Source organism: Vidua macroura, chromosome 3 (genome assembly GCF_024509145.1).
Source record: "Vidua macroura isolate BioBank_ID:100142 chromosome 3, ASM2450914v1, whole genome shotgun sequence".
Classification (NCBI taxonomy): Eukaryota; Metazoa; Chordata; class Aves; order Passeriformes; family Viduidae; genus Vidua; species Vidua macroura.
Window position 1 is genome coordinate 47,256,527 of NC_071573.1, and position 26,355 is coordinate 47,282,881.

Consider the following 26,355-nt stretch of genomic DNA (forward strand, 5'->3'; position numbering starts at 1 on the left):
ATATTTATTTTCATTGTTCAGTAACTTGCTATAGCTGTATTTCTGTACAGATGCGAAATCAATAATTTCAAGATTTTTATTTCTGGTTTAGGTTCGATCAGATTTGCCTTGTAGCCATAACTTCAGAGGAGCCAACCCATTTCTCCTTTCTCAAAATTTGCATTTAGTCTTAGCCCTTAGTGTTAAAAAAAAGTCACTGGACAGTTCTAACTAGCAGGATTTGATGCAGTGGTGCAGCTGAATATTTACCTATCTGATAATCTGATGTTAAAGTAGTGAAAGATCCCTCCTTAACTAAGCCATGTGTTAATGGCATCCTACACATGGTAATTAGCAGCATATCCCCCACAAATGGTTTGTGGCTGAGACAATGTAGGTTGTCTAAAAATCCCTTGTCAGCATGGAGGAATTATGATTAGGTCCCATGACGATCTTCATGTGTTGTTAAATTGCAGCGTCAGAGAACTCTTTTCTTCTCAGAATTTACTTGTCTCTCATGGTCCAAAGTTGTTCAGGGACAGGCTTCTTGGAGGAGCAGAAGAAATCTGCTGATATTTTGTATTACAGCATTGTAGTGGGCAAAGCTTCAGAACCACAACTTCTGAATGTGGTGCAAAACCATAGGTTAGGTAAGCTGGAGATATTAACAAAAAGATATCTCAGGTGTGTCTTTGATGTACTGAGGAGTGAGAGAGCCATATATTCAGGCTTGACAGCAGCAAGAAGTAAAAGACAGACTTAAAGCAAGATAATTATTTTCCTAAAAGTAGTAGAGAGGTGTGATCACACCTGTGCTCGTAGGAAAGAATCCTTCATCCTAGAGATTGTCTGGGAGAATCAATGATAACTCAGCTGTGCTATGTCGGTAGGGGTGGGGGGGGGGGCAATAACAATACTCAGTGTTCATCCTCTGGGAAGATACATGATGATGACCCTAATATCTTAAGCCAGACCATAAAAGGATGGTAGATCATAAGTTTGTCTTTCCAAAAGCTGTGTTATTGGCATGCTAATTTATGGCGTGTAGCATTATCTAATGGCTCTGCTCATAAATGCAAGTCTTTATTACAGTTTCAGTAGCTTCATCATTTTAGACACTTTGCCTCTCTTTGATGCAGCCAGATAATCTGAATTATATCATTAGCAGGAGAAAATGTTTTCATGCCAAAACCTTTAGCTGAGCAGCATCTCTTATATCACCCTTCTACTTTACTGCTGTTCTGTGTGACATTTCTGTATGTATTTCTGCTGAATCTCACTGGCTTTTTTACCTTTGTAATGGCTTACCATTCAATTAAGCTAGTTGGCCGAGTATAAAAAGAATGAGCAATGATTTGGGTTCTATCTGTACATAAGTTAAAAATATTTTTATCTTTATTCACTAAAGCAGGTATTTAGGTTAATATTAAGAGTGAGGGCAGTGTGGATGGGAAGGGCTGTGGAAACCAGTTTGGCTTACACTAGGGAATGAAATTATTCTTCTTCATAGGAGAACAGTTCCTGTAAAGACTACCATTTGGACAACTTATGGATTTTTTTTTTTGTAATTTATTTCTTTTGGAGGATGAGGGGAAAATTCTTGAAATACTTTATTTACTGAAGATGCAAGTATATAGTATTAAAAGGTCTAAAGCTGCTGAAATGCTCAACTTACAAGGAGAAAGTGATATTTAAAATCAGGCTTGGCATTGCTCAGTGGATGTACTTTTGCAGGCTTCACCTTCTTGAGTTCAGGCCTAGTGAAGTTTAGATTTAGTGCTGCCTTTGTCACATAATGTTTCCCTTAATCAGCATAGCAAGGACTGGGCCAGTGTGGAAATGCCTCTTCAAAATAAAATTTTCATAGAGATAGTAGATCTCTAAAGCTATTCAGTGTCAAAAAGTTCTGGCTGGCTTTTTCTTTATTTTTTGTTTTGTTTCATTTTGGTTTAATAAATGTTAGCTAATATTTATCAGAGGAATGAAAACAAAGTTCACTTCTGAAAGATTCTTCAGTTACTGTGCCATGGTAGATAGCAGGATCTGTGTTATATGCACACCTGGGAAACAATTGAACAGTCATAAGATGGTGGTAAAATTATTTTAATGAAAGGAGAAGAAAGAACAGGAAAAAATATTGCTTGTAATGTTTATATCAATTTTTCCAATGAAGCAGTACTTTTTATTCCTACATAACTACTTTTAAGAGGCTCTTCTGTGTTTAAAATAACATTTATTTTTAAAAGAATGCTAAGTATTAGCCTTTGTTAACATGTGCAATGTTTTCCATCTTTTTGAAATAGTAAAATACTATAGTAATACTTTTTAATGCTTAGCATTTATTTTCTTGAATTAATATAGCTACTTTGAAAGGCTTGGTAATTACCCTTTCTTGCAAATGGGTTCAGACAAAGAGGGTTCATAAATCTTAATGTATGCTTAGAAGGACTGAAATTCTTCATGTGCCAGGAAAACTAAGAATAATTTATTTTCCAAGAATCTATCCTATGCATTCAGTTAAGCCCATTCTATATGAAATTTAAACTAGAAAGGTTCTAGAAGACCTGTATACCAAGATAAGACAATCTTTTAATTGTTGAAGGAATAAAGATCATTGAATCACAAAGGTTAAGTGTTGTGAAGATTTACAGGGGAGTGCTTTGCTGTGGTTAATAAAGTGAAAGTTGAGCACTAGGCATAATGTTATCAATTTCGTGAAAGAGCAATTGCAGTAGGTTGACAAAGCTAAAGGACTTAATAAAGTTAAAGGAAAACAACTTGGAAGGATGGGGGAAACTCATCAACTTTGATGCTGAATATTATTTCCCAGTGGGAGTGTTCAAAGCCAACAGCCTTGGGACTAAATTGCTTAAGCCTCATTCTGTGTCAACTCTGCTTTTATTTTTTTTTTTCCCCTCAAGGAACAATATCTGGGCTTTGCATAATAAGTTGACTTAAAATAAATGGTTATGTTAGAAAGCATATTTAGAATCAAGACAGCTCTAAGGAGCCCAGGTATCTTAGAAATCTGGCTGCTTAGGTGGATTGACCAATAGCAATTTTAGATTCTGTGCTTTAGTTATAGCAGGCAGATTCCTTGTTCATATAATTCTACATTGATGAAATCTAGTAACAGGTAAAAAGTTAAAAACTGTCTTTTCCAGGTTATATATATATATATATATATATATGAGACATTATATCTTTTTATTTGAATAAAATAAAAATTGAATTGCTAATGACACCTGGATTTTTTTTTTGTGTCATTGAGAGATCTGCTTTTGGGTCCATACCTTTTCCTCTTCCACAAATATAGTCATGCAGCAGGATTTTTTTTAATGGTATTTTCAGTTTTATCCACTGCACAAAGAAGTGGTTCATGGTTTGAAAGCAGAGGACTCTAGCTCCTCTTCAAATGTAACTAAAACAAAAATAAAAATGAATCTTATTTAAATCTGGGTAAACTAATTTCTTTAAGGAACAAAAGTATAACCATGGCTGCTTCCATGGCTTCAGCTTTTGTCTTTTAAAGAAAAAATATTTTTTTTTGTGCTCCAATATTTGATCCTTCACTGGTTGCATATACATTAGTGTTTTTCTCATCAGTGGTGTGCTTACAACACAAAACCCCTGTGGGTCCCTACTTACTGCATGTTGCTTTGTTACGTGGTTTTGACAACCATGACCTGGCTTCTCAGAGGAAATTATACCAGAAATCCCATTTCAGATCCATACCAGTGGAGTTTATCCTGATCTCTTTTCTACACAGGGAGATTACATTATTTTGATTATAAAATTGTTTGAAATTTTAGCTCAAGCTTAATACTGTTTTTAAGGCAGATAAAACAGAAAACATAGAGCCTTGTGTTTCATTATTTTCTGTTCCCTCCTCTTGATAGTTTACTTTTAAATGCATATTTAAATTAATTACCTTTTTCCTGCTTTGCAATTTTGTTTGTTTGTTTTTTTTTTTTTTTTTTTTTTTTTTTTATATTTTTATTTTTAACATTTTCCTATGGCTGAATTTTGAGGCAGTGCCTCTTTGTGGGAAGTACTTGAAAAGAGAATAAGTTTCCTCTAAAATTCACAGTGGTAAAGGCAAATTTTGATTTTTAAACTTTTTGATCTTTAAAAAGTGTCCATAAATAGTTAGTGGGTTGTTTAAAACTATTCTAAAGGAAAAATAATGCTTTTTTCTGCCTGTGTATTTTGAGAATTGGAAGCTAAGGTTTCAATTTATCCTGTTTCAGAAACAACACTTTTTTAAAATTAATTTTTGATTAGTTAAAATGTGTACATGCACTTGAAAATTAATTGGTAGGGTAATTGTAGAAGTAAAATGATAATACAGGCATAAAATAAATCCTTTAAGAAAATATTACAAGCATCTTTCATTTGATTTATTAAAGGAATTGAAATATGCTGCAGTATTATTCTCAACACTGATTATATCTAATGGCCAATTAATTTAAACTTATTTAAGAAAGTGCAGTGAAGAAACAAAAGGGTTGGGCTATCATTAAGAGAGGATGTACATATCAACCATGGTGGATCAGAAATGACTCAGCAATGGAGTTGACACTTGATGTAATGGATTATTGCTAGTGCTTGTTGAAAACCAAAATACTGCTTTTTAGAAAGCACTTTAAAATTTGTGGGTTTGTTCCAATGAGGAAACAAAAATTGAGGAGTTTCCATTTCATCTTAATAGAAGAGTAGATGGATGTACATACTTTCTCCTTTCTCCTTCTCCCTTACATCTGTGCAGGGGGATGCAGGGTGCTGGTGGGCACACCCAGCTTTCGCTAAATCGTTTTTCTGGGTTTTGTGTGGTGGCTTTCTCTCTTTCCTGCTTTACAAACCTATGTGCTTGATCTTTTGAGAAACATTTTTCGTGAAAATATGAGCATGAGGAGGCTTTCCAGTGAAGAATGTAAGAGTTCAAAAATTTCCTCTTAGCCGTAGTGTCATGTTATTAAGTCATGTGCTTCCTATTCTGGTCTGTGTTATATTGGTGTAGTTTGTGGTTTATGTGAATTACAAATTACAGAGCCTTCTTCAAGTTCCTAGCAGACAAATATCTATGTCAAGACAAGAAAATGTCATTATAAACAGGGTTCTGCTGGGAATTACTGGACGTGGGTATGGTGTTTGTTTGTTGTTGCTTTTTGGGTTTTTTTTGGGGAGGGGGGTTGTTTGTTTTTGTTTTGGGGTTTTCTTTTGGACTTACACCTGTCTTTGTCTTCTCTTCTATCCCTTGCTGCACTTTGGGCAGAAGAAGCACTTAGAAGCCTTCCCCAGTTACCAAAGCAGGAGGGGGCATGACTTTCACACATTGGACAGACTGAGCTGGTCTGGTAGTATAAAACAAGCCAATTCAAGTGCATTTGGGGATATTATGCACATCTAAACAAAATCAATCAAAAATAAAACTAGGTCTTCCAAATAGATTGCAACTGTGTGTTTGACAGGTGATGTTGTTTATAAACAAATAAATAAGTTTGTTTTGGGGAGGAGATGGAGAACATCCATAGTGTTTTTTCAGAAAGGACATCTAATGTAAGGACCACCTTGTCACCAGAGGACATGGGCAGCCTCTCTGCAGCAGTGCTCTGTGCATCTGTTACACTTCAGCTGCTGTAAACTGATGGTGAAATGTCACTGTCAAGGGTACTGGTCATTCCAGTTCCAACCAGTCTGTTTTCTGTTGAGTGGTGGCATTTTCTGCATGTGAGTAAGTCTTTGGGCAATGGCTGATTTAATAGCTTATGCTTTTAGGGCTCTTACCTGTTGTGGCTTGTGCCAGAAGGGAAGCATCCTTTCTTTCAATAAGGATCACGTGCTTATCTCTCTTTCCTTCACAAATGTCTTTGCTTATGTCTCTCAGACATCTCCTCAAGTGATTTCTGACCGGCTCCTTTTTGTCTACAGCTTGCTGGTTCTCTTTTTCCCATTATAGTCATGATGTATCAACGTGCTTTACTAAATGTATTTTGTGACAATATCCCCTCTGTATGGCCACCTGGCCTTTCCTGTGTCATAGAGGCACCACATGACTATTGTTAAAGCAGTCCCTTACTCAGGCTTCTTGTGTGGCTTCTTCTGCTCTTCTTGTCAGAGGCTTCTCCAGTTTTCTTTCAAAGTAGACCTAGTGTATTTGCTAATAGCACAGACATAGCCTTGCACTGTACAACCTGGGAGAGGTTGTTAGCTTTATGGTCCATGTGTTACCCTAGTTATGTCCTCTCTCTTCATGCACTTCTCCTTCTCTTCTCTCTAAGTGATCAGGCCTAAAGACAAAGTTTTCTGAGCAGTCCCTTGGTTGGGCAATGAGGTGCCATGGTGGCCAGGTATGAGGATGTTGATGCCCTGCAGATCTGGGATGACTAAGGCTGGCAGGCCTTCCTGTGTGGCTGTGGGCAGTTCATCATCCTGGGGAAGACACTACAAAACAAATGATCCCTCTTTGGAAGTTTTTTAGTGCTGAGTGACTTGCTGTTGCCTGCAGAAGAGTCTCACCCCACAATCTGCTGCTGCCATGCCATGGTCTATGTTTCCAAAGGCCAAATTAAGCCTGGAATGAATTGCATTTTGGAAGTCCAAGGTAGGCTCTTACCCACAGAGAGAGCATGCACCTAGAGCCCTTGTCTGAAGACTTGGTTTGGCCAGGAGTGACTTAGAGGGCTTTTCCCTTCTATCAATTCCTCCACTAAAAACAGTCCTATTATACTCTTCCCACATGCCACTCTCCTTCTGAATTAAAAACTAAATGTACCAGTTCTGAGTGGTACAGTAACAGTTAATTGTAGTAATCCTGAGGGTTCTGTTTGATGTGTAAGCTGCACAGTGTGTTGTGACAATGTCCTTTATTTAGTCTTGTGGTTACTCCATACCTCAGTAACATCTGCTATGACAAGAAAATACAAAGTGTGGAAGAATTTCAAAAACAGATTACTGTAGTCTACCTGATAAGCACTATTATGAGAGAAAAAATTCTTTGTGTACCTCTGCCACAAGCTGGTAAGGTGATTTCAAGGAAGTTAATTGGAAGTTCCTCATTCTCTGCCTGAGATCACTTATTCACTCCTGAAGATTTTCAGGAAATACAATGTAATTTACAGATTTCTTCTAAAGGGAAATCCTGCTTTATGACTTCTGACTATAACTTCTAGGGAACAAGTAATTTGTCTTGTATATGATATTGATGCTGTCCCATTACTGAATGATTAGAGATTTAAAAACAAGTTTTGGTGATTGTGGTGTAATTTGATTTATGCCTGTCACTAATTATAAAAATTCTGACAAGTTTAGATTCTTTTCCTATTACTACCATTCTCTGCAGCATGGAGACAAGTCTGCTGTGCAGAAAGAGTCATACTATTTTGCATGTAATAGAAAAGGGAAGGGGGGAAATTGACAGGAATAAAAGAAAAGTTTTCTACAAAGCAAGATGATTAAAAATGAAGTAAGTATGAAATGCAGCTTTAAACCGTAAAAATACAGAAAGCTTCAAAGCTTCATCTGTTATCCCATTATTGTAAGGCAGAACCCCCTGGGTTGTATACTGCCAATAACTGTATATCAAACGTTGTCGCTTCTGGATGTTTTCAAGAATGAGTGAAAATTTGTTCACAATGTCTGTTTGCTATTTTACAAATAACCAAGTACAAAGCAATAGTAAAAATGTTCATCTGATAATGTAACACTGACTATGGTATGTGGGATTTGTTGCAAATGTTTCTAATCTTTAGGTTTTTATTTTCCTTCAATAGTTGAAAACCATTCTTCTTTTTTATAAGCATTTAAAAAAAAAAAAATTCTGAAATGTCACATCACTTCCGCTGGCACAAATCATTAGGAATATACAAACCTTGGAGCACCTCTCTGCCTTGGTAGACAGACACACAGATTCACTGAAAAATCTTTTTTGCAAAAATTGCTTTTTATTGCAAAGTAAGTACTTTACTCTCAGTTTTACTCTCTGAATTCTTGACTGTGACTTCAGCTCTTCCCATAGAAATCACCATAGTTGTGAAAAGCCACCTGGAGGTACCATAAGTTAATGCACTGGAACAGAGTGGGGAAGTTTTATGTTTTCTTGACTTTCTGTTCCTGTAGTTGAGGCCTCCTCCCTGTGAATTTCTGACAAAAACATGCAAAGTTAATGATGATTCGATATGTAAAGCCTTCCTGTAGCTCTAACAGACATATGCATTTCTGAGATAAAATTATTGGGTACCTTGACTCCCTTCATTTGGCCATCCTTTTTGGTTTATTTCCTTCATTTTTTTCTGCTATCCTAAACCAAATTTACTCCAATTGGACATCAAAGTAATTAAGCAGAATTGAATCATCCATCCATCTGATGAGATAAAGACATCTTAATGTGAAGTTTTGTTTTAATTGCCTTTTATGGAGCACAAGAAGATTGTAAATGGCCAAATGAGCTTTCTGTGATTAGTAAAACTGGCCATTCCCGGAAGATGACAAACCCGAGAAAACTTGTATTTTGGCAATAGAAAAAGGAAAATGATGGAAATTAATTTTCATTTTTCATATTATTTGACTAGATGCCAAAGCATTTTAAGTGTTTCAGAATTGCTCAACACATTTAAAACAGGAAGCAATTAAAAATATGTATTTAAATTTTCAACTTTTTCAGAAACAAATATACACATTTAAGAAATGGGAATCCCTTTTAGGGAGATTTGATTAATTTGAATCCAGGTGTATCCTGATTAACCTGGGTTCTTGTTGTAATTTCTATAACCTGACTCATTTTTTAAGATAGCGTGTTTAACTGGTTAAGAGACTTTCTCAAGGCCTTGCAGGAATGGTATTTTGAAGCAAGGAATGGATCCTCTTACTGATGAAAGTCAGTCTGGCACCCTAATTACAACAGCATCTGCTGACACTGCTGTCTTTGAAAGCACATCTCTTCCTGACACTCTCCCAGTATAAACGGGTGACTCCAAGGACGTGATGTGTCCAAATTTAATTTAGGTATCTCTAGCCAAGCAATGAACTGAAAAATTAGTAAGTTACCGGTGAGATATTAACAGATTTCATAAAAATATGTTACAGCTCTCTACTTGGCACAAGCTGTAAGGGAAATTTTGCTTTTTACTTCTTCATAGGGAAAAAAATAGTCCTTTAAAATACTTATTTTCTCACATGACATTGAAGGTCGCTTTGTATGTGGTAGGTCCTTTCCATGCCTTAAAATGAAAGTGTAAAGGATTTTACAGATTTTCTGATTCTTTGCCTTTAGGAAGCACAGATTACATTTTTTTTTAAATTTGTTGATATATGGGTATGTACAACTGTAGTTTTGTCCAGTCATAACTTAATAAAACTGTTTATGTTATGCAGGGTTATTTAAATATCTTTATATGGAAACCCAGAGTAGTTTTGGTAATTGAAGAAAGACATCCTAGACTTAAGACAGTACATACTTAGAGTGGGTCCAGAGAAGGGCCATTGTGATGGTGATGAGGCTGAAGCACCTCTCCTATCTGGAAGAACTGAGAGAAATGGGGTTGTTCAGCCTGGATACAAGGAAGACCTTACTGTGGCCTTTTAGTACTCAAAGGGGGGCTAAAAAAAAATTGGGGAGGGACATTTTAGCTGGGCCTGCAGTAATACGAGAAGGAGTAGTGGTTTTAAACTGAAAGGGGTTCAATTTAGATTAGATATAAGACTTTTTTTACAATGAAGGTGTTGAAAGTCTGGAACAGGTTGCCCAGAGAGGTGGTGGATGCCCCGTCCCCAGAAACATTCAAGGTCAGGTTAGACAAGACTGAACAACCTGGGCTTGTTGAAGGTGTCCCTTCTAATTGTAGGGGGATTGGACTACATGACCTCTAAAGGTCCCTTCCAGCCCAAACTATTTTATGATTGTCTTTTAGGAAAGAAAGATTTTTAAATCTCTACAATGGAGAAGATATGACATTGTTCCTTCAGGCCCAAAACTGTTAAGCATTGTTTATGCTGATAATATGTCTGTGAATCAGACTCTCTTAAGAAGACATTAACTTTTTTGTCTGGAACCATGTCTTACATGTTCTTCTCTGGGTCTTTTCTTTACCATTTTTCATGTGTGATAGCCTTGAACAACTGCTGCTGCTTTCTCTTCACCTGTGTCCTCTTCAGAGCCAGCATTTCAGAGAAAAGAAATACACAAACCATTTATTCATTTGTTCATTCATCCCTTTACGGTCTCTTCCTCATTTGAAAAGTGAGCAGGAAGCTGTTACAGTGACTCACCACCAGATTTTTTTTGAGAGGATTATGCTGGACCTCACTGATTCACACACTCAAGGCTTTGTTGGAGGTCAATGTCTTGGCAGCATTTCCCTGTAAATACTATACAAGTACCAAGCTATTGATACTGAGAGTGTTAAGTTGTTTCTGCCTTCATTCTGCTGTGCTTTTTGTTCTCAAAAGTTGCCAGCAGGGGGGCAAGGTGACAAATTTTGTCCCTGTATCGAGTATAGAAATTGGACATTCAGTTGGTGTGCAGGTACCTGCTCAGCAGCAGCTGCTTCCCTGGAATGTGCACTGATATTTACTCTCCTTAATTTACAGAGCTGTTGAGATGAGCCCCTGAAATATGATTACTGTTCATGACTTTTCACTTTGTTAGCTTTCCTCCTCTCTTACCACAATAATGCTTCCTGGCCCTTTATTCTTGCTTTGTATCTCAGGATACATTCTTCTGGTTGCTTTAAGGTGTCTTTAAGATCCTTTAGCTTAGGGAGGTGTCAGGTCTTTGAGATCAGGGATGTTTCCTTGGATTTCAGAGTTATGCAACAGAATCCCAGCTGGGGATTTGGTATTTACCTCTTTGTATTTCTCTAACACTTCCTGCATATTTATGGGCACACATAGGGAGCAGCTGTAGTAAGCAGTATCATTTGAGGAGGTCCAGCAAGCAGTCCCAGTAACACAACTGCCTCATTAACTCTGTTTTCCTGAACCCTGCCAATGGCATATTACTTAATTTCTGGCACAATTGGCCACTATACAGGTTGCACACAAGATTTTGAAAAGGTCATTTGAAGGCTTACCAACAGTGCAAGAAAACAACAAATGTCCCATAGAGTCAAGTTTAAGGTGTTCTTCTTTGTCTTGTCATAATTCTGATTTTTAAAAAGTTAGCTTGCTCTGAGAACCTTGGAATGTTAAGGTAGAAGAAAGGTGAAAGAAACCTACCAGGTATGAATACGGGTTTTTGCTATCTGACACTGCCAGTGAGTCTTACTCATTCCCCTGTGTTTCTCTGCTCCTGCAGGACATTTCCTTGGAGCCTTTCTGTCTTTGCTGGAAATAAAGACCTCCTCCAGATCTCACTTGGCAGGTGCAAAAGTTCACTGGGCTTGGAAAGTCTTTTGTATAGAAAAGCTCCTCTGTCACCAGCCATGCCACTGGATGCTTTAACTTGGTGATGGGGACTGACAAGATTCCTGTGATGGATAAGATGAAGGGCATTTTCCAAGTTATCCATCCCACCCCAGGCACACTTAATTTTGGGCAGACCTCAGTGTAGACTTGCATATTTGCCTCTCTCAGTATCTGACATCCAGTCAAAAGTCTCTGTCTATAGGAAAATAATAACTGACCATTTTTCACAGCAATGGAACTTTCCCTTTATGACATGTTTTCTTATAGAAGAAAAGAAAATGTGTTTTCTAAGCTCTATTGCTTTCTCTTTTCCTTTTCCATGCACAGGAAATCGAACCATTACCAGAATATGGCTCTTACTATTTTCTGCTAAAACAGCATCTATTTCCAGCCCCACCCCCTCCCCTGCCCCAATATAAGGATGTTAATTTGGATCTGGAATTTGCAAAAGTTGGTTCTGTAAGCAAAGAAAATAACTAAGCTTTATTAGTTGTTAATTTTTTCTGTCTTATCTACATTTTCCTATCATACTCTCTCTGGACAGACCTAATTTGGAAAGGACGGATCTGCAGATGCTTCTGGTGCCAGCAGATGGAATGGATGCAAGGCAAAGCAGATTAATACTTGGTGTTTTTTGCCCATTTTTAATAGCCTTATTTCATTACTGCTGTCTGTTTCCACTAACTATTCATCCTGAAACTTGTAGAAACCTCACAAGTTAGATACTAGACTCATATATACATTCCATTTTTTGTGAGTTTTTTTCTGAGAACTCAGAAAAAAAATAACAGATGCCCTTGTAATGAGGATGTTTATTCATCTTGTACTGTCATGATTTTATTGTATCTGATATTACAAATATCAATTAACTTGACCTTAAAAATGCTCATGCAGGTGAACATATATTTAATTGGAGAGCAGCTGAATGGCAAGGTTTATTGATGGTGTAAACTTATTTGGGATAGTGAAGGAAACTGAAAGAATTGCAGAGGGATTTTAGGAGATGGAGATAATGCCATACACAGAAGACCCCACCATCTGTGGCTCAGTGATTCTGTCAAGTGTCTGGAAGCTGGGGAATAGATGGGTTTTCTTGTGGATAACTTGTATTACTGCCTGAGCATTTGCTTTTGGCCAGTGTTGGAAGTGACAGTCTGAGCTCATTGGACTCCTTTCAGAGGCAGTACAATTCATTTATGTTCCTACATGTTTCTGAAATAAACGTGTTTAAAAAGCCAGTAAAGCTGTTTCAAGCATGATAAAGAGCTAAGCAAAGAAAAAAGATGAAAACAAATAAAAACAAGCCAGACACTCAAGCATAAGTTTTATTTGGGAAGAAACAACTATAATATTGACAATTTATGGATCTCTTTCTTATTAGGAAGTCTTCAGCTGTCTTACTTTGGTAGCTTACACTCTGATTTATAAAGAAAAATGTTAGCATCTTTGTGAGAATCGAATGTTTTCAGTTCACAGGGCACGAAAATCTTTCATTTGGCTGGATGTACAAAGTGAACTTCAGCACAAATTCCTCAAGATGAGATTAAAATCATGCATTTACAAATAATATCTGTTAGAAACCTTTGGAGAAATAAACTCCGTTACAAAAATGGCTTGTTTTGCCTGGAAAGAGAAGGTCATTAGTGTTTGGCTTATCATAGTCACTATCTAAAATATAAACACAGTTCCCTGTCACCAGAGTGTTTGAGGAATTGCTGGTTAATTCTACTTGGAGGGAAAAGACATTGTGTTTTAGATCTCACCCTGTCATAATTGTCATGTACTGTTGCAGATAAAGGTGTAGATAGTATTGATTTTTATTGATTTTATTTCAAAATGAATGGATACCAAGTTCAGCAGATTTTCTGTGAAGAATGTCTAGAAATAGCATCATCGTTTTATTAAAAATAACAGCAGTAGGAATACTGATGTGAATGAAACACTTAAAACAAGTATAGTTATTCAGATTTTTTTTAACAAGACCTCAACTCTTTGTTAAAGACAAAACTAACCAAACACTAATCTAAATTTAAAAAATTTCCCCCCCATTCCACCCCTATAACTTATTCTTTGGAAACAAACACAGCAATTTTTTTGAGTGTGTTCAAAACTTAGACTAGTTTTTCAGAATGCTTTATTATTTTAAAAATGTATTTGAATTGATAAAACAATATGGTTAATTATCTTCCACACATAAAGGATGTCTCTTAAGCAAAAAAAGAAAAAAAAAAAACAACAAAATACAATTTTGAGGTTTTCTTAAAGTTGTAGTTCCAGAATACCACATGCTCTGGAACATGCCTGAATGAAATTCAAAAGAGATTCAAATCTCTTTTTACATGTAATCTGATTAAAAAAAATAAAAGAAAGAGAGACAATAAACAGATTATAATTATTAACTGGAATTAATTATAGGTTTCTAATATTCTATCAGTCATAGCTGGTGTTTGTTTCCCCCCCTTACCCTTTTGATAGCAGTGGCAAAAGTGTTTTTTGCTCTCGTAGGATCACAGTTTTGTACTCTTGTAGGGTTTGTTAAGTACACAATTATCCTGTTATTCTGTATAAAGCAGCTAAAAGGTTGTATGGTTCTGTGGGTAGTATGAATGATTATGGATAATAACGGATAAACTGTGACCAAAGAAGAACATTGTGCTTTAATGGAAGCATTTTTCTTTGATGATGTTTTGTTGAATTATTCTGGAGTTTGTTTGTTTGTTTTTGATTGTTTTGTTGTTTTTTCATGGGTTTTGAAATAGAATGTAGAAAAAAACCAATAGCCTGTCTTTTAAGCCTCTTCCAGCCTTGAAATCATTCTCCTCTCTGACAAGTTAGCTTTAAAGTGATAGCAAGTGTTGCATTTTCATGCTCTCTCTCTTCAGCAGTTTCCTTTTTCAGACATCTGCCTAAAATTTATGAAGTGATTATCTTTCCAAATATAGCATGTTCTTCTTTGCCTTTTGTAAGTTTTTTAATATCTGAAGGTTAACCTTTAGGTCATAGCTTTTATAAGTTTAGCATAAGCCTTTAATCTCTCTTGAATGATTTTTGTGTGTAACTTAGTCTCATAATTATTACTAATAAAGCTACCCCATAGCAGGGAACAGTACATCCTTGTAGTATCTGAATTATTTATCTTATTTGTTTAGATCATATTAGCAGAAAAACTGTTCTTTGTCCCTTCTTATTTCCTGAAAAAAGGACCTTCCTAGACAATGTAACAGAGCAATAGTAATGCAGAAACAGAATATTAAGATTTGGCTAACAACATCTTGTTTAGGAAAGCACTAGAATTTTGAGGGAAAAGGTTGCTTATTCTCTCTCTCTCTCTCTCTCTCTCTCTGTGCTTGGGGTTAAGTTCAAATAAGAATTATGCTAAAACAGTAATAAAAATAGGTTTTTAAACATTGTGTTTTATCACCCATATAGAAATCAGTAATATAACTTAGTTATCTAGAATTGTACAATATGTACTTATGCCTTAGTAACAGAAGACATCTTCTGAATTAATTTGCTAATTTGTATTGTGAACTGATGAATATTCTCTGCTACCTCAAATTCTTTTGAATATGATATGTCTTATTAATTATTAAAAAATTACTTGGTCCTTAGTGATTTTGAAATATAGTATTTTCAAAAAAAAAAAAAAGTCATGAAACTTTATAGCTCACTTTCTTTCCATCTTTTATGATTTTACTCCTACTTTCAGGATGCTACTTCCAATACAGTGTTCTAGAAATGACAGAATTTGATGACCCTGTCTCAGATATTCCATTATGTCTTTGGTCCCTGTAAGGAAAAAGTTCTGCCAAATGGGTGACTGCCTCCACTACCCAGGAGACAAAGAGTAATTTTCTTGGTTCCTGTATTCCATGGTTTGAGGTTCTTACCTTCTCTCTCCCCAAAACTTGCACTCTGAACAGGTAGCCTGTGAATTAGAACATCACAGGCAAGCTTCAGGGTAAATCAACATGTCAAGTGTTCAGTAAGTCATCCACAAACAAAGTAGGTGAAGTGCTGTACCAACAATTTTTAACTGCCTCCCAAACAGTTTTTATTTTTTTTTTTTCTCTCCAGTGCTGCCTGCTGCATCCTTTGATAAACACCCCTATGTTTCTAGTCTGAACCTCTATCTGTAAGATCCTTGGGGGTTTTTGACTACTTGCTTTTACCCCACATCTTTAATTTTACCTTTGCTTCAAAGAAACCAGGATTGTTTCCAGATTTTGTAATCCCAAAACGTGTATATAGTGGGTATTTGCTGCACCAGTTTGGGTTTTTTTCATACTACTGTAGAGGAAGAATGAAAGACTTCTGAAGAGGTTAAAACCAATCTTATCCCCTCACCTCTGAGTCCAAATCCACGGTGCTGGTGTTGATGTGCGTTAAGGAGGAGCTGCCGTGAAGCTGTTACATCCTGATTTCTCCTAGAGAAGTTTTATTACAATATAATTAATATATCATAGGGAGTATTTCAAGGTTGTTTTTTTTTTTGTTTTTTTTTTTGTTTTTTTTTTTTTTTTTTGTTTGTTTGTTTGTGTTTTTTTTTTGTTTGTTTTTTTTTTCTTTTTTCTTTTTTTTTTTTTTTTTTTAACAAGTGATTATATGGCTGGGCTACATAGAGGTTTATTGTTTATTGTTCACTACCACCAGTTCCCTAAAGGATTGGTTTTGGGGGCATGTGCTAAGCACAATCTCATTGCTGTTTTGTGGGAGCAAGATAATTCTGCTTTCAAACTCCATCCACAATCAGTCTTGGATAAGGATTATTTCCTGGTTAAGGAGTAATTTTTTTTTCTCTTTTTTCATTTTATTGAACTGTTATTGCTAGATGCTAGAATATATGTTCAAGCCATTGCTTCTGACTTTATACTTTGTTTTTCTACTTTATTCATATCTCACACAGGCAAAAGGAGCTAATTTTTGTACAGAAAAACTGGTCATTTAATTGTTACATAGCACAACAGGTTGCATGTGAATTTTTCCTGTTCCTGAAAATATTATTTAGTTAATATAATATGAGGATACAAATATTTGCTTTCCCAAACAATTTGTTACTAGAAATTTTTAATAAATTACAATATAATCATGAATAATTTTATATATCTCACAGTATTGAAGAGTTGAGGCAAATAGCCTTAAAGTCATTACAAACATTGAATGAGAATGTAGAAAGGTGGGGGATCTCTACAAGGAAAAAGCAAAGAAAGATGCAAGAGAAATTAAATTATGTTTCATAGTTTCACTTGCTCTGCTACAAGCGGAATTCACTGTTCAGAAGTCACAGGTAAATAGTCCTTTCTTCCTTTGAGTGAAAATCCGTTGTTTGGAAAGTTGATACCGGCCAATTCTTTGTGAAAATTACTGATTTGTATTCCTTCTGGATACTTGTATAGCTGCATAGGACACTCAGGAAATTGCCAATTTTTAGAAAGGTCTTTGTGGCAATGACAGTAAGACACAGGTACAATCTAAAACTGTGTACACAGTGAAGTGCATCCAGGACAAAATTTTTACTTCATCCTCTGATACCATCTGAGTCTTTTTGCATTCAGCTTAGAACCTCTGCCCTCGGAGCAGGCTGCCCTTTATTATGGAGGTGGATACTGGTGCTAATAACCAGAATTTTGATTTTTTTTAAAATGCATGCTGCCAGATGTGTTTTTAATTAACTATGCTTCAAATGCAGCTTTGTTCAATTTTTTTCTGCATTTTTTTCTTTTTCGAAAATAGTATTTTAATGGAAGATCATATTCTTTTTCTTCTTAGTAGTAGATTTTTTTTCTTATAAGTGCAAGCTGAATTGGTTAAACTTTGAATATAGGTCAGTGGCTAATACAGTTTGCTTAAAGACCAAAGGATTCATTATCGTTATAATTTATCAGGGCTCATTAGATGCTGTGGTTATGAGGTCTCACTCTAAAAACAAACTTGGGAGTTTCAAGCAATAATGTGCTATTCCACAGTTTAAAATGTTTCATATTCATAACATAAAACAAAATTTGATTAAAACAAGTTGTATTAGTTGTTAGGGCCAGAATTCTTGGTCATTTGAATACAATCCAGTTTTGCTTATTTTAAGGGGACAAATGCATCCATTTTTTTTTGTAAATAATTAATATGTAGTTATTTTTCAGTGTAATAGAATAATCAACTGTCATTTAGCATGTTGTTGATGCGAATTTTAGTAGAACTAAACCTGATGAGAAGTTTTCATTTAAATAAAGGAAACTGTATAAATAGCAATCAGTTTGAATATAGTCCATGATTGAAAACCACGTGTAGCTTATTTGTTTTTGTCATGAAAGCTCTTTAGCACCTGTGTGCATTTACACATTGTATCCATCCTGCTTTGCACAGTGTGTAGCTGGCAGCACTGTTGGGTTTTTGTGTTTTCTTTTTGTCACGTTATACCAGGTAGTAACCACTGGTTTGATTTAAAGAAAAAAAGGAGTCAAGAATTATACTTACAATTGGAGGTGCAGGTACAAAAAAATGTTCTCCTCAGTGTTACACTTTTAAGGACTGGAAATTCATGTATCCAGCATCCAAGCATGTCTCCAGCATGCATGGTGGCCTGGTGGGGTGCCTGCAGAGCAACAGAGGCAGGCTGTGGGAATGACCACATTCCGCCCTGCCCGTTCAGATGAGCAGCACTGGGACAGCCTTGTGTAAGCTGACAATAAAGGGTGTTCAAGTGACTTGTTAATTTTATCTGTACAAGCTGAGCCATTTGCAATTGGCTATTTGAGATTAACCTTTCACTGAGTGTGAATTACAGCTATGTACCTATGGCTTCTAATTAGTTTCCAGTGCAGGCTGCTTGTTAGCAAAAAACCCTTTGCCTTTGTTGAAATGACAGTTTGGATTTCATTAGAGAACAATGCTTGCAAACTGCTTCTGTCAGTAATGTTCAGTTCCTTCAAAGCAACTTTTCTAATTAATGAAATCAATTGGTAGTTTGCGTTCCATCTGGGTGCTTGTGTAGCTGTGTAAGACACTCAGGAAATTGCTGTTTTTTAGAAAGGCTTTTGTGGCAATGACAGCGAGACGTGCACAGCCTGAAACTCTTTCCACATTTCTGAGATGTCAGTCTAGGAGAGAAGTTTTACTTCATTCTCAGATTCATTCTTTTTGTATTTTACAGACTGTGGAGGCTCTGCTCTCGAAGCAGGCTGCCCTTGGTGCTGAGGTGGGTGGGTACTAGTGTTAGTGCCTGGAGCTGTGCTGGAGCACTGCTGATCTTGCAGGAACTGGCTGAGGGGATGGGTGGCCCCAATATAATGCTGGTGCACAGAGACTGCTGTTTTTTATGTAATTCTGAGACTGTAATTCCACTTACTGTCTTGTGTCCAGCAGAGAAGTCACAAATAAATTCTTACTGTCCACCTGAGACACTTGAATTCTGGGAACAGATTAAGACTCTGGCTGCAGTGAGCAGATTTTTAGTTGTTTGTATTTCAGGTGCTTTCTCGCTTTTGTTAATATTTAGTAGCTTTCTTAAAAAGCCTCTTTGTAGGGAATAATACCTTATTTGGTTTTGTGCATACTCAAAACATACAATGATGTTAGTCCTTGCAAAGTTTATTTTTTTCCTTCATGTTCTTGAAGTATTTGAAAACATCAAAGTCTTTTTATGGCTTTTTATTTTATGGGCAGTCAGAAAGGCCAAAACTTGTATTGTTTTGGCCCTGCAGACATCTTCTTGACAGATTAAGGCTGTCAGCAGAATGTGTAAACACCATTTCCAGCTTTTTACATTGGTCATTAAAGCATCCTTAAGTGCAACTCAGAAATCTAGTCCTGCAAGACAAACCCCTCAGTCATATGACTGAATGATGGTCAGGGGTTTCTGTTAAAATGTTTTAATAACTTTGCATTTCACAGCAGTAAGTCGATTCCCTTGTATTTGAGTCACAGTGCTTGATCATCTCTAGGTAGCTAGTCCACTGACATGTGAGTGCACTCACTTTAAATAGCATCTACCTCCAAGTTAAGACAAGAGTTAAACAAAAGTGTTGTTCTTCAGAAATTATAATGCAACTGCAGCAGTTACCTTACCAGGCCCTGTTCATTGTACATATTTATGGCTTTCTACATTTTATAGCTTCTCACACTGCGAAGAAGAATCTGCCAGGTTCCTGAAAATTTTGTGGAATGTACTGCTTTATAGTAAAGGAAAGATATGCTAATATAAAACAAAAAGACTGATTTCTCACATTAATTTTCTATTTTTTAATGGAAATAGCTAGGAAGAGTGGGAAATTGTCTTCTCACAGTTTTCTTAAATGCTGGACTTTACAGATTTTTGCCTAGTTTTAATGTTGTTTAGGGCTTTTTGTTTTGTTCTGTTTTTTTAGTTCTTTCATCACCTGAAAGGAAGTCCTTCAGTGAATTCTGAGTCTGTTCAAGGAAAAACTAACTGTCTGATTGCCCACCTTACTGTCTTGGCAGGGCTAGGCCCGTGCCTTGTCATAGGTGCACAGCTGAAAATGATGAATGAAATAACAAATAGATCACTTTATCTAAATAAGTTATGGAAAGACCTTATGATAAAGATATGGCTCTTGTAGGCTTTGAGAAAGATAATATCCTTTAAAAGATCCCAAATAACTGATTCTGTTACATATTTTTTACATTTTATATGAATTTCATTTTCTCTTTAGAAAGCCTAAAATTTTAAAGCTTGTACTGCATAATGCATTGACATAGCAAAACTGTGAACATTAAATACTGGTTTGAAATACTAATATATTCATATAAATACTGTCTTTACCAATAAAATACTTTTTCAAAACAAGGGTGTGTTTTGACGTGTGTTTCAGTAGTAACAGTGGCAGGTGAGGCACTTTATCTTCTCTCTGTGCCTACCCCTGTGCACTTCATCCATTACAATATTCATTTGGGTTCAGTAGTATTCTAAGGGGAGTAAACAGACCTGTCTTTAAAAAAAAGAACAGGTTTTTCACATATTTTTCTTGTATTGGACCAATTCCTCACTCCTGTTCATTTGTACTGAAAAGATAGCAGAGATGTGAGATGTAGCAGCAATAAGTAGCCTGTTGCAGGATCTGCTAAAAGTTGCTTATGGTTTGAAAAAAGCCTTACTATACTTGAAAATATGTTATTTTGTCCTGTGAAAGAGAATTAGAAAGTGAGTACAGAAAAATATTTAGAACACGTACAACAAAAACTATTGCATGTGAGTAAAATGCCTTTTCCCATGCATATTTGTTTTGACTTTTATGCTGGTCACCACCATGATAAAATACTCTCATGGTTAAGAAAATTAGGAATTTAATTCCCTTGTATAAAAAAATCTGAATAGGAGTTGCTTATTCTATTTGGGTGATGGTGTTTTCTACTCATGTACACTCAATTGAGCCCATCATTCAGCATTTTTAGTGGGTTTTTAGAGGAGAAGAGCAGAGTAGGAGGGTTAAATGTTTGGAAGGGTCATGTTACTGTCCTTAAATTATCAACAGAATTTAGACGTAAAATTGCAGAAGAGAGAGTCAAAAGAAAAGTGTGATTGATGCAGACAAAAATAGTCCGTGGAAAAATGTCAGAAAATTATATTCATTTTACCTAAGTTGTTCTCGTAAAAGGTGAAAAGAGAATCAATTTCTTAGCTTTTAAGTTCTTTGCAGTTCTATGAAAAATGTAAAACCTCACTTCAGAGAGATCCCTGAAATCTCATGAAATCTCATTCTTTATCTGATGAGAAGTGTGTTTTGGAACATCTGACTTTAATAAAAGAGTTCCATAAGAGAGGAACTGCTGTGCTGGGGTCACATTTTCACTTTTATCCTAACTTTATTTTAACAGAAGATTTGACATTAATTATAATTAAAATTGAAAGCCTCTTTTGAGAGGAAATATTTAAATCTAATTGAATTCAATCTATTGAAATGGGATACTGTCGCTGTCGAGCAGGATGGGAACAGAGAACTCCAGATCAGAAGGGAAAGAAAATGAGCTCTCCCTTTATTTCAAATGTACCACTCTATATATAGAGAATATCAAGAAGACTAATTTCATTGGTCTTAGAGTAAAAACATGTCACACCATTGGTGTGCAGTGAATGACGCACAGTAGCAGAGCATATCTATAAACAATATGAATAACAAGATTAGAGAATTATTTACATTCTTTCCCAACTGTTTCCCAGGCTCTTGTCTGGTTAGAAAACCTTTCTCTTTCTCTCTGACTGAGCTGAGAATACCCACAGGATACATCTTGAGTGGTGGAAGCCTCCCATCCCTTTTTGCTTTGAGGAAACAAAATCCAAAAAAAACACCAACCAGACAACAACAATAACAAATAACCAACACACAAACCCCTCCTCCCCCCACTCCCTGCCAAACAAACAAACACTAACCACAAAACTCAAGAACTCCAAATTTGCCAGGTTTTCTGATTTGAGCCAGTGTTTCACTTTAAATTGTAGCACTTTCTGGGAACTTTGAGGAACCATGAAAAAATGGTTCTGTATAGAAATTCTTTCAGGCATGCCTATTAAAGATTAATTGGGAGAAAACAAGATTCCTGAAAATTGCTGATATAATTTTTTTCTGTGAAGCTCCATTGGCTTTTGCTTCATTTGGAAGCTCCATTTGGCTTTGTGCTATACAGCCACTTGGCCTAGAATCCATCTCTCTTATCATTCTGCCCATCACCAATGTTTAAAAATGCAACTCTGGGATCAGATCCTCAGGCAAGCTTTGTAGCACTCTGGCCTTTGTGTTTAGCAAAAGAGAAACAAGGAATTAATAGTTGCTGTTGATGGGGTGGTGGGTGTCCCTTGTTCTGCATGTGCTGTTAACACAAGTTGAATAGTGTATCTTGTATTAGAGGTGTTGGCTTTGTCAGCTGCCTGCTCTTGTGCAGTCATCCCCATCATCCACCTTTGTAGATAATTTTGGCATGTGGATTTTGTGTTTTGGTAGAAAATGTGTGGTAGAGCCTTGCATAAATGAAACAAGAAGGAAACTAGCACTTGAAAAATACTGTTTTGAGAACATGCCAATGCATACAACTGTCCTTGTTAAACAATATTGAAAAAAAAAATAGATGTGAATCCTAAAATCAGCTGGAAGTCAAAAAATCTGTAAAATAATTGCAAATGAAGTATCTGACCAAATACCATTGCAGTGGTTGTACGAGAATGTGTGTCCACCTCTTGCTGGATGGTAATGATGTGGAACAGGCTCTTTTGTTACTGTTGTTTTAAAAGTATGCTTTAAACAGCAGTGAAACTGTATTTTAAATAAGGAGCATTCAGTTTTCACTTCTTCAGTGTGTGATTATCTCTTGACTTCTCTCTTTTTTTTTTTTTTAAGATCTTTATGGTTATGGAAAAATCTTTCATCAGCCGATGGTATAATGGACTGCCAGTTGGATGATATACAGTCATCTCAAACATGCTATATACTTCTCCTCTTCCATGTCTGTGGTGAGTTTTGATTCTGTACATTTATATTAAATGCTTCAGAGAAGGAACTTTAACCTAAGTTCAGAAATAACCGTATAGAACTGAAACCGAAGTTCAGAAACAACTGCATAGAACTTTTCTCTTTTTGGATTATTTTAGAGCTGTGCAAAAATTCTGATACACAACTTGAAATGTTCTCTTTCCTGTCAACTTGAAAGTGTCTTCACCTTCATTTAGTGTGTTTAGTTCAAATTAGATTCCAACCAAATGTTCTTTTTGGTCAGATATGTACCACAATGTATTTAAGATAACTGTAACTGTGTTACAAATAGACATGGGTAAAAAAATTAATTGGAGAAAATATTTGGAAATAATTTTTCAGTTTTGTTTTTTGTGCTGCTTCTCTGTTTTGTGCCTACAATTAATCTGATTATAGTATCTGTGAGCACTGTTAAGTATTGTATAATCAATAATATTAAAAGCAAGGCTCTTCATATTATAACTGAATTATTGCTTCTGTGTCTAGACATACAATAATGACATACAATAATGAGATCCAAAGCACTCATTTTTCATTTGGCTAAACACATTGACAAACCAAATTTGGGTGTCAGAACATTCCACTGACTACTCCTTAACACAGCAGAAATTGCAGCCCAGCCTCCTCTCCAAAAATCAGGTTAAGAAATTGAGGTTTAAATTTTCACTCTCTCACTCTCCTCCTTTTTGAGGGTTTAGATATGGTTCTTATGCCAGTGTTTGGTTATAAATGATACTGAAATATCTGGAACAGTTGCTTAGCCACTGTTAAAATTTGCCTGTTAATGTTTGTTACCCTAAGTTTGCATCTAGTGTTTGTGTTAGAAAAGATATATGAAAGGTATCTTTCCCTTTCTTCTTCAGATTCCAGAGTTCTTAGAAGGATGCAGAAGTAGTGAAAAAAGTAAAGAGAATAGAAGAGACAAATATGAATTTGCCTAATGCCATAAGGCATTTAGTCAAGGCTGTTCTTACTACATGCTTAATTGCTGTAATGAACTAAGATGCAATGCAATTTCTAGAAGTGCACTTGGTAATAGAAGGATGTGTTTAAATATCTCATAAAGTGGATAGAGATGTTCACCAGCAAAACTGGTTGCTATTATTATGGGTGTTTACATTGAAAAAGGGACAGCCCTGTAGCACATTTTCTTATCCTGTCGTTGTCTGCCTGCTTCTCTGTTACCAGTTTCAGCTGGCTTTGCACTTCAAATTTTCCACCTCCCAGGTAGTAACCATACAACTCTGAAACCAGGGAGCCAGATAAATAGCAAAAAAAGCATCACCTTGCTTGTTTCCACCTGCAACTTTTGAGGGGACAAACCTGATATTGTTTGATGGGTTATCCAGCACCTGTTGGTTCTGCGAAGCATTGCCCTGGGTATTTATTGAGTTCTGCATTGCTCTCTAACCAAGCTTTCTATTTGCCAAATTAGCAGATTTGCTTCAAAGACTTTACCTTTTTATTTTTCCTTATTAGCAATGTGCCATACATTTCTTAGCCTGTTTATACATCCTGGGTGTGCACTGATTCATCATGAAATCAGGGCTTTGTGACAAGTCTCATGGAAGAACTAACTTCTTTAAACAGAAAAAACTGTCTATCCCATATGTGTACGTACTGCAGGATTATGTTTCCTTTTGCAGCTGTCTTCTCCACTACATTTTCCTGCCATTTTACTGCATTTTTTCCTGTGTCCACCAGCAAGAGAACAAAATCCATTCTAATCCACAGTGTTTCCCTTGAGGCCAGACTTAAAAAAAAAAAAAAAAGGTTTGATGACATCTTCAATTGTTTAAGAAGTGTCATTATACATTGTCTTGACAATTTAACACTGTTTTGTCATTCTTGCTAGAACTGTTCCTCTTTGCAATCCAAATCTTCAAGCAAAGAGAATGTACCTCGTGTAAGGGCATCCTCATCCTCCTCTCACTACTGTATCCACTCAAGGCTCACACAGGCCCTCAAATGGCCAGCAAGTTACTCCACTGCTTCTTTCTAACCAGAAGAAAGCTAAGGTGGGCATCAGGAAGTAAACTGAATGCCATCACACAGGATGTGAAACCTAGAGGATTTTCTACCCTTACCACAGTAGCTTACAGAATGGAGAAGTAAGCTTTTCTCACCAAATCCAAACCCTACAAGAGAGAAAACAATATTCAAGCAGTAGCATATATTTAAAATCTGTAATATAATAATGATAACAATATTTCTAATTTGTTCCCAAATCCTATACCCCATTAAATAGACCAGGGAAACCTATTACAGGTGTCCTATTACAATCAAGTCAGGCTTTTAGAGGGCACAGTGGGATTTGAGAACTTGTGTGAAAAGGAAATACAATCTCTTTCAAAGGAAGAAGTACTTTAAATATAAAAATGTGTATCAGCCTGTAGTTGAGTGCCTTCTGATCTTCATTCTGCTTTAGACCAACTGATCAACTTTGATAGGATTTTTTTGGTTGCTGGAAAACACTGAGATTTAAAAAAATCCTAATGAACCAAACCCCAAACAACAATATCCAAACCAAAGCCAAACAACAATAAAAGTGTAAATCTTAATTTTCTGCTATATATTGAGGAAATTCATATAGTATTTTAATTTTGAAAGGATTTTTTTTCAGATGTTCAATATGCAAAGTCAGCACAGGATGAAAAAGAAGCCATAGAGAACAGGAGCCAGGTGCTATTTGGGAGATGTTTATGGTAATTGAAAAGATAATGTATAAAACATTAAAGGTCAGGACATCTACAAAAAGTGTTTCAGGCCATATGTTAAGTTATAAGAATAACAAAGGAATTTTTAATATAGAATTACCTTCATTTACTTGGAAGACTGAATAATTCTAGAAAGCTCAATTAAAAAAAACATAGCAGGTATTCCTAATATTTACCACCTGTATTTTCTGAGTGTTATATTATATAGATAACCACTTAAAGAAACAATGGCAGCTGCTGCTAAGTAAGATTACCATTCTATTATGTAACAAAAAAAAAACAAAAAAAAAAAAAAAAGGCAATGAGAAGAAAACATGAAAAAAGTCTAGCCCTGTATCTCATTTCTCAACCCAAAACAATCTGTCAAAAATCATGTAGTGAAACCTCCTGTATCATTACTGAGCAATGGAACCTTGCATTTTATCTGGTTCTGCTTCGGAACTCTTGTTTCAGCTTCTCTGTGCTGGAGGCTCCTCAGAGTTTACAAATTGTGTTGTAACTAAAGTACTCAATTTTAACTGTAAAGCATCATTAATACGTATTAAAACCAGTTTTTATTATTTCTATTGCTTTCTGCCTATTGTGGCAATATTCAGGGTTCTCTAGACTGCCATTGATTTTGCTTAGAACATTGCTTCATCAGAATTCACACAGTGAATTCAGTGAACCTGGGTCCATCAGTACCACCTGCTAGTCTGGCTGTCCAAACCACATCACAGGCTTTGTTTGGGTGACAGACTAAATGGCATGTCAGGTACACAAAAAATCAGTGTAAGCATTTA

The 26,355-nt window shown here is 36.0% G+C and overlaps 1 protein-coding gene across 1 annotated transcript in view; it reads left to right on the top strand.

Moving 5' to 3' along the window:
- Nucleotides 1-22,765: 22,765 nt before the first annotated feature.
- The window catches only part of CHRM3 (cholinergic receptor muscarinic 3), a 179,572-nt gene continuing 175,982 nt past the window's right edge, over nt 22,766-26,355 (top strand). The window contains exon 1 of the transcript XR_008436557.1: nt 22,766-22,837. The gene's annotated coding sequence lies outside the window, so the exon portion shown is untranslated. The remainder of the gene's footprint in view (nt 22,838-26,355) is intronic.